This window comes from Erinaceus europaeus, chromosome 14 (genome assembly GCF_950295315.1).
Source record: "Erinaceus europaeus chromosome 14, mEriEur2.1, whole genome shotgun sequence".
In the NCBI taxonomy this organism is placed as follows: domain Eukaryota; kingdom Metazoa; phylum Chordata; class Mammalia; order Eulipotyphla; family Erinaceidae; genus Erinaceus; species Erinaceus europaeus.
This window is the reverse complement of record NC_080175.1, coordinates 93,320,339-93,329,860: the sequence shown is the minus strand read 5'-3', so window position 1 is coordinate 93,329,860 and position 9,522 is coordinate 93,320,339. Positions and strand designations below refer to the sequence as shown.

The 9,522-nt window shown below is 38.4% G+C and overlaps 1 pseudogene; it reads right to left on the bottom strand.

Annotated features, from left to right (window-relative positions):
- Window positions 1-6,620: 6,620 nt before the first annotated feature.
- LOC132532683 (large ribosomal subunit protein eL19-like) lies at window positions 6,621-7,272 on the bottom strand (annotated as a pseudogene).
- Window positions 7,273-9,522: the final 2,250 nt, after the last annotated feature.

Below are 9,522 nucleotides of genomic sequence, written 5' to 3'. Positions count from 1 at the left end.
AATGCAGACAGATTAGCATAACATTCATATTAGTGCTCTCAAAGTGTGCTGCACAAGAAGTCAGTGCTTTGGAATCTGTGCAGATACACTATATTCAGAGAGGCTTTGGCTACTCATTATGATGATGGATGACTGTGATGAAAATATCAACATATGTCCAAACGTCAATGTTTCTTCCATAAGAATATTCCACAGTGGCATAGTATGAAGATTATTCATGAGACAAGCAGTGAAATTATTTGCAATAGGTGCTCGTAAATTTGATTTTTAAATCAAACAGTTTGACAACCCTTGTGATATTACCTACTGATTTCATTTGACCTTCACATTGTTAGAATTAGAAAATATCTGAACAGAAAACATCTAGTTGAGTGGTTTTCAATAAATTGACTATAGTTCACTATAAGATAAATGTATGCACTGAAGGGGGATATTTTTTAAGAAAAAAAATTCTATTCGTGATTTAATATTGGTTTACAAAATTATAAGACAATAGGGATATAATTCCACACCTTCCCCACCACCAGAGTTCCGTCTTCCTATTCGCTCCCCTGGAAAATATAGTACCTCTCGCAAAACTACAGATATGGGTTGACCACTATATAAATATAAATGTAAGAATAAAAAATAACTAAAAACCCTCCCTTGACTCTGCTTTCCTAAACAAATATTTTATGTATTTATTCATAATTGGATAGAGACAGAGAGAAATTGAGAGGAGAGTGGGAGATAGAGAAGGACAGAGACAAAAAGCCACCTGCAGTTCTGCTTCACCACGTAAGAAGCTGCCCCCCTCCCACTCCAGCTCCAGGTGGGAGACCAGGGGCTTGTGTGCTGTAATGTGAGTGCTTAACCAGGTGTGCCACCACCTGGCCCCAACAAAGAAAAGTATTTATATAAAGAGGGAAAGAATTAATTCCTGAGTTGACTATGGCACCTGCCAATTAGAGAACATCTTTAATGGTTTTGGGACATGCATATACCATACAGACAATGACCTTCCTACATGGAACTGTAACTACACATGGAACCTTCTCTGGGAAATGTCTTCATCAGCAAACATAAGCATGTGAATGAGAGAATCGAGAGAAAGGAGCTCGGCTGCACTTATTGGTGGTACATGACCTATATTTGCTTTCCCATTTTCCTTCATTATCTTAGTTTTATTTCTTTCTATGACATTGATACCTGTTATATAATTTATGTATTATCCCTACAAGTAATTAAAGTCAGATGTGGAGTTTTAAAGTGTAAATGCGAACTGCATAGTAGGATGGTCAAATACAAGAATGTCCAAGTCAAATGGACATGTGTTTTAATGGCTAGTCTGTTTTTAAGACGGTTATAAACCAATGATTCTCAGACTGTAGAAGGGCAGGGGAGTAAAACCCAAGAATTAAGGGTGCAGAAAGTAGGTACGAGGTCTAGAACACCTTTATAATTGCATGTTGCCTTTTCTTCCTTTGAAATTTCATACTTTGAATTCTGATTTTTTTTTTACATATCAGCACAGAGGTTATAAAATAAGATGCAAGCTATAAATATGGATTAAGTAATTTAAATTAAATACATAAATATGGATTTATTAATTTCCTGGTTATAACTGAAATTAAACTTAAAGAACTAATTCAATTTAATCCTTAGAAATACAGTTACACGGGAGTCCAGCGGTAGCGCAGCAGGTTAAGCGCACGTGGCTCAAAGCGCAAGGACCAGCAAAAGGCATCAACGACATCAACAACAACATCAACAACAATCACTACAACAATAAAACAATGCAACAAAAGGAAAAAATATTTTTTAAAAAGAAATACAGTTAAACAATTTACATGTATATACCTATATATACACACATGTATATCCAAAATATCTCAGAGGATGACACTGAACAAAATCACACTTTTCCCCTAAAAACGCTGTTTACTAAACTAATAAATATAAATATTTAAGTAGCATGCAAAAGACCTCCAATCAACTGTCGAATAAGACAACTGATTGCAGCTGCTCTGAATAAAGAGTTATGTGATTTAACTAGACCAGAGAGAACACTAAGATCGGAGGGTTTCATTGAAATCATTAATCAAGTTTGTATCCCAAAATGTAATGACTTTTATATAAATTATTTCAAGGGAGGGGACAGGATATGGCACTTTGGTGTTGGGAATTGTGTGGAATTGTGCCCGTCTTATCCAATGGTCTTGTCAACATTTCTATTTTATAAATAAATTTTTAAAAAATTAATGTGTACAAATACTACATTAATTTCACCACAAAAAGTTTAACTATATTTTACCATACAGTTGACCTCTTTTACCCAAACCATTAGCTCTTTTTTTTTTTTCTCTTCCTACTAATAACCACTCCCTGGTAGTATAGTCTCAAAGTTCTCTTATTTTAATATAAAGATTTGTATTTTTCTATGTATCAGATAAGAGTAAAATCATAGGACATTCGTCTTTCCCTATCTTGTTTATTTCCACAAGTCTGGAAATAAGATATCCCCCCATATCCATTCATGATGTTGCAAATGCTAGATTTCATCTTTTTCCAGGTAACTACTGTTCTGTTGTGTATATGTTAAGGGTTCTTTGCCTTAAGAATGAACAATTTAGGGGGTCAGGAGATAGCACAGCGGGTTAAGCACATGTGGCACGAAGCACAGGGACCAGCATAAGGATCCTGGAGCCCCTGAGAGCTAAGACTCACATGATGACCTGGGCAGACAGAGACCACGCCCACAGACCTAGTTTATAACACCAAGCCCCGCCTTCACCTTTCCAAGCCAGAGGTGTCACCACTCCTATTTCCAGGGCGGTACCTCTCAGGTACTTCTGGTCCCTCAACATTTAACCCTCTGGCAGTGTGGAGACATAATGCAAGAACATAAAAGGAAGGAATGGAGCAAATACAAATGGGGAAGCAGAATGAAAACTAGACAAGATACTCACATTAAAAGAAAATTCTATCAATGTTAGGTGCTTTCATGATTGGTTAATTGTACAATTATTAGGTAAGAGTAACCAAAACAATACAGAAATTCTTATTTCTTCTTTACTTATGTTACACATTCAGCCACACCAATATTGCATGAGTATCATCTTACAATTTAAAATAAATATAATTAATAAATAAATTGCATGGGTACAAACACTATTCTAGGGACTGGGTGTTGAAGCACCTGGTTGACTGCACATGTTACAATGTGCATGGACTTGCCTCCTCCACTGCAGGGAAAAAGCTTTGCAAGTGTTGCAGGTCTCTTTCTCTCTCTCTCTCCCTCTCAACTACCCCCTTCCCTCTCCATTTGTGGCAGTCTCTATCCAATAAATAAAGATAATAAAAAATTAAAAACAATTATTTTATAAAAGAGCTATTCTATACAAATTTAGTGTGTGTGTGCACACACACACAAACACACACACACATCACAGCTGGATTTCTCAGGTGCATCCTTCTCTATAAAAGACATTAATTAGCAAATAAGAACAAGACCTACACAACTGACTATCCCAGTGACCTTTTAAATTCTAACAATATGCTCTTCTCCAGGTATTTCCAGCGGCACCATCACTATTAGTAACTAGCCACAGTCATGTTTTATACTTTGCTCCCTATTAGTAACTAGCCACAGTCATGTTTTATACTTTGCTCCCTAGTCTCTGTATCTGACATATTTCTCTTTAATTTCCAAGTGAGAGAAAGCCCATAAAAAATGTCATGGGAAAGGCAGCTTTCCTCTGAGACCTGGTATTAGAATAAGAGGTCTGTTTCCAGGTCAGCCACTCAGGTGAAATTACTCTTTGAGAGCAGTTCTGTTTCTCTGAGGAGAGGCACATCTTCCCCTACTGCCCTTCATGGCACTAATGAGATACACAGGTCTGGAATGCCAGCCACCTCGTGGACTCACCACCTAGTTTATCAAGGAGAAGTTGACTCTGGGAACAGCTACAAAAAAGGAAGCTACTTTGATTTAGTTGGTGCTGAAACACAGGCAAGAGACTCTCTCCCTTGTGTCTCATTTGATCATTTTTCATGCTTTACCTCTGCTTCTAAGGCATGATCTATCTTTTTTTTTTTTCTTCCTCCATATGCTGTACTGTAAGGGATTCTAGTTCTAACTGAAACTCATCTTCAAACCAAAAAGATTTACTCCACTCTTGATTCATTTCTCCCTTTCATTTTTATTTGTTCTCACCGTAGTTCTTACAACTTTTTATAATGTGAACACTGCATCGATGTTTACATACATTTGCTTTTAGCCTATGTCTATAGTAGGCAATAGAAAATATAGTAGAACAGGTAGAAATCTGACTGGCAGGGGTCTGGCCTTGTGACCTCTGACATATCAGTCAATTCCTTTAACCAATAGGCTTTTTTTTTTTTTCTCTAAAATCAGGCATTAAGTTCAATGATTCCAGTGGTCAACGTAGACTGACTTTTCCCTGATTTTGTGTATTCTCATAATCCTGAGTCTGCTGTGCAAGGTAAGTACATGTATATTCATCCCCTCTTGTTACTGAAACAAATGCAATGTGATTCTAAAAATATTAACTTTCCTGTATTTCTGCAGTGCAAAAGATTGACATGTTCTCAAATGACTAAAGTTAGGACGTCAATAGAACTGCATTTACTTATGAAAACTTTGAGGGTGAATGTCTTTTATTTTTAAGTTTAATTACTTATGGGAAAAAGAAAACAAAAACTTCATTTATGCATATGTGATATAGGGGATAGACTTGGGACCTCATACTTATAAGTCTCATACTCAAGTCACTGTCCCACACACACACAAAATAATAATTACAGTTTCCTTTTCTTTTCCTTTCCTTTCCTTCCCCTTTGTTTCCTTTTTTTGTTTCTCTTCTCTTTTTTTCTTCCTTGTTATTTCAAACAGTGCACTGCTCAGTCCTGTTTCTTGTGATTCAGGAGATTGAACCTAGGACTTCTGAGCCTAAAGGTAACTATCTTTCCAGGTTTTGAGGGCATTCATATCCCTTGGCTCATGCCCCTTATTCCATCTTCAAAATCAGAAATAGCAGGTGAAGTCCTTCTCTTGCTATTTCTCTGAAGAGTCACAGTCAACAAATTTTCTCCATTATTAAAGACTGACATGATTAGATAGGAAACTTGCAGATAATTTAGCATTATCTCCTGATGCCAATGTCTATGATCTTAATCACATATGCAATATCTCTTTTGCTACATAATGTAACATATTCACAGTGTATAGGCAGCTTGGAAGGCCATTATTATCCCTAATAGATCATACGACTAACTAACAAAACAATTAAAAGTCTGGCTACAACAAATGAAGTAAAAATACATATTTCTACCCTCTTTTCCTGCTTTTTTTAAAAACAACATCCTAGAATAATCAAATTTAATCTCAGACCATCACCAAGCAGAATAGATACTTCTGAAGCCACTTCCATACTGTGTTTTCAATTAGATTTTCTAAGAACTTCTATTCTTGCCCAGAAATCTGACTCTACTGTTTTTCGGTCCAACTCTGTTAGCAAATGTATTCCAAGGACCACCTTCTACTAGACTGTCAGTCTCACACCTTGGCTTTCCATTACTAATCTCTTCTTTGATCTTAGGTCAGTCTGTGTGACTGCTGCTCTCTAGAGATACTCTCATGACTCTAGTAGGGACAAAACTTGACATTTGAATTTAGATTTCTGGCTATAGTTTCTAATCCCTATGGGTAAGTAATGGCGAGTTCTAGCTAGCCTTCCAAATTTTCTTGCTAGGACCCCTGAAACAGCAGTTCTTTCACCTCATTCATCTCTTCCCATTGTCATTCCCATTGTGCAGAACCAACTTCAAGGGCGACAATATCAATGAAAATGAGCGTGTGCTCAGAAGAGGACTCTGTGCTCCAAGTATAATGTTACATGTGCACCATCTTGAAACTCTTGATAATATTATCTTTTTTTAAAGCTTTTATGTATTTAATCTTTGTGAGAGAGATACTAAAGTATCATTCTACTATGTAGGATGTTATACTTTTGGTTTTGGTTTTAGATTTTTTTAAATATTTTATTTATTTATTTATTCCTTTTGTTGCCCTTGTTTTATTGTTGTAGTTATTATTGATATCGTCATTGTTGGATAGGACAGAGAGAAATGGAGAGAAGAGGGGAAGACAGAGAGGAGGAGAGAAAGATAAGATACCTGCAGACCTGTATCACCATTTGTGAAGCGACTCCCCTGCAGGTGGGGAGCCGGGGCTCGAACCGGGATCCTTCTGCTGGTCCTTGTGCTTTGTGCCACGTGAGCTTAAACTACTGTGCTACCGCTGGACTCCCGTTCTGCTTATTTTTATCATTCTTGCATTCTTATTTTTATGTCATGCCATAGATAGATTGAATCCAGAGCCTTTTGCATGTAATTCAAATATACTACCACTCAGTCACCTACCTAGACAAAAGACATTATGTTCTAGTCTGTTTGACTATTAAATTCTGATGGTTGAAGCATGTATAAGACTTGGAGTGCACCTGGCATTTTTTTTGGTTTTAGTTTTTGTTGTTGCTAGTGTTTTGGTAAGTAATAGTCTCCTTTTATTGAATACTTAGCAACACTAGAGGCCACTATGTACTACGTAGAAGGGGGATTTATTCCTTGGACACTTCTTCCTTGAACAAAGTGTTAATGATTTCTTCCTTCTCAGCCTGTAGATGCTGTTCACAGTGCTTTCATGCTTCCCTGGGCTTAGACCTGTGGGTTTCAGCCTGCTTGTCCAGGAGCTTCTTGGAAGCCTTGTCTGCCTTCAGCTTTTCAATATGTTCCATGAAATATATATATATATATATATATGCATTTAAAAAAATCTTTCCCTTCAGGCTGTGATACATGTGGCAGTCGATCTTTTTAGATTGTCAGTATCTTCTGAGCAGGCTGTGAAGAATTCTCCCGGGTATTTGAGCATTGGCTGGACCCTTGCACTTAACCAAAGTCCATCTGCCTATCCTTTTAAAGAGTCAAGGTGTTTTTCCAGCATCCGGCCCAAGGATGGACAGTCACAGGTTTCAAGATGGTCAGCCCATCTTTGAACAGTTTCCAAATCTGCTGACAGGAATAAGCACTAGCAATTTCACTGGTCTCACTAGATCCAACCAGACCTTCTTTTTGCTGCAACAGAATATGATCAAGGCGAGGCTCTTCTGAAGCCAGAGCATGTTCGTGTCTGTGGTCACAGATACAAAAGGAAAAAAAAAAAAAAAACATTTCAGTTTCATTTTTGTTGTCAGTTACCTCTCTCTCCTCTCTCTCTCTCTCTCCCCCCCCTCTCGCTCTCTCTCTTTATTTATTTTATATGATCGAACAGAGAGATTGAAACAGATACCTGCAGCCCTGCTCCACCACTCCTGAACCTTCCCCCCGGCAGGTGGGGACCAGGGGCTTGAAATCGGGTCCTAGTGCATAGTGATGTGTGCATTTAACCAAGCGCACCACCACTCAGCCTATGTCACTTCTCTAGCTCCCCATTATCTTTATTCCTCAGCAGAATTAAACTGTGTGTCAGTGGAGAGAATAACACCCTGAGTGCCTCTGCAAAGCCCAGCTATTCATCCACTAACGCTGTTCTCTAGAAACATTAGTGAGGTGCTCTGTCATCCTAGGAGGACCTGGTGGGATTACAGTTGTTATGTGGAAAACTGAGAAATGGCATGCATGTACAAACTATTGTGTTTACTGGCAAATGTAAAACATTAATCCCTCAATAAAGGGGAAAAACGGTTAAAAAGAAGAAGAAGAAATCAAACTGTTAAAAATTTTAAAAAAGAGTTTAAAGTGGCAATAGTTAATTATTATTATAAGCAATTTAGTTGGGAGCTTATATTTCTTGGAAAGCCTCATGGCTAGAATTTACAGAAATATGCTTGACCTTACCAGGCTTTATGCAATTTAAAGATATCTACTAATCACAATGTCATAGACACTGACCAGACCAAATGATTTTGATCCATCTAGCCTAAAGTTGTAGGTAACTTAGGTATTTTAGAAAAAATATATATTATTTTTAGAATTACTTAAACAGTTTAAGCCCAATGTTAGAATTCAGTCAGCTTACAAATTTGAAACATTAAATGTATAGATGAGGAAAATTTCTACTTAAAACTAGAATCTAGGTAGCTCAAGAATTTGAAATATTAAATCTATTTATCCCCTAGCATATAAAATTAATAGTAATATATAATATTATAGTTTATAGGAGTATCATTTTACACCTCTCCCGCCACCAAAGGTCTGTGTCCCCATCCCCATCCCATCCCCATCCCATCCCATCCCATCCCATCCCCATCCCATCCCCATCCCATCCCATCCCATCCCCATCCCCATCCCCATCCCATCCCCATCCCCGTCCCATCCCCGTCCCATCCCTGTCCCATCCATGTCCCATCCCCGTCCCATCCCCGTCCCAACCCCATCCCATCCCATCCCATCCCATCCCATCCCATCCCATCCCATCCCATCCCATCCCATCCCATCCCATCCCATCCCATCCCATCCCATTCCCATCCCATCTCCATCCCATCCCATCCCATCCCATTCCCATCCCATCTCCATCCCATCCCCATCCCATCCCCATCCCATCCCTATCCCATCCCCATCCCCATCCTCATCCTCATCCCATCCCATCCCATCCCATCCCATCCCATCCAATCCCATCCCATTCCCATCCCATCTCCATCCCATCCCATCCCATTCCCATCTCATCCTCATCCCATCCCATCCCATCCCATCCCCATCCCATCCCCTACAATAGCCAACTTAGTTCTCTCACAGTCTTAGATATGGGGAAACATGGGTGAGTAAATTAAGAAAAAGGACTGAAATATAGAGCACTCACCTAGTTGGGCATGTCTTGCCATGGGCATGATCTGGATCTAAGTTTCAGGTATGGAGTCCTTTTGCATAACCATTTTGCTATTCCCTCCATTCTGCAATTATAGCCCTATAAGTTTCTTTTTACTATTTTTTATTGACTTGGATACTTCCCCCCCCCCCCCGACTAATCACCAGTAGTTATATCTTTAGATTATATATATTGGTTATTTTGGTCGACTGCTCTAAATGAGCATGAAATACTGGTAGCAGAAGTTAACACAGTTGTATTGTTTCTTTCCTGCAGAGAAGGCCAAATGACACCTTGTTGTGTTTCATTCCACTTGAACGTTCCACAGAGTTGTTGTTTACAGTGGAAGGGCTGACTGCAATTCTCAGGTCATTTATGGAGTAGAATCTGTCTGAATCCAGCCTGGTAATGGAATTTCCAGCTCATTCATCAGCCTCCTCTGAATCTCTCACAAGGCTCATTCAAATGTCCCCAATCCTAAGAAAGGCCTCTTTCATATGAGGACAATTCAAAACATAAGGAAGCAGATGACTATTATTTTTTAAATGCTCATCTCCTCACATAAGTAATAAATAATCATCAATAAGGATTTAAAATAGACAAAGCATTTTACAATGAGTAAGAAAAAAAATCTATGGGAATGAATCACAATAAAA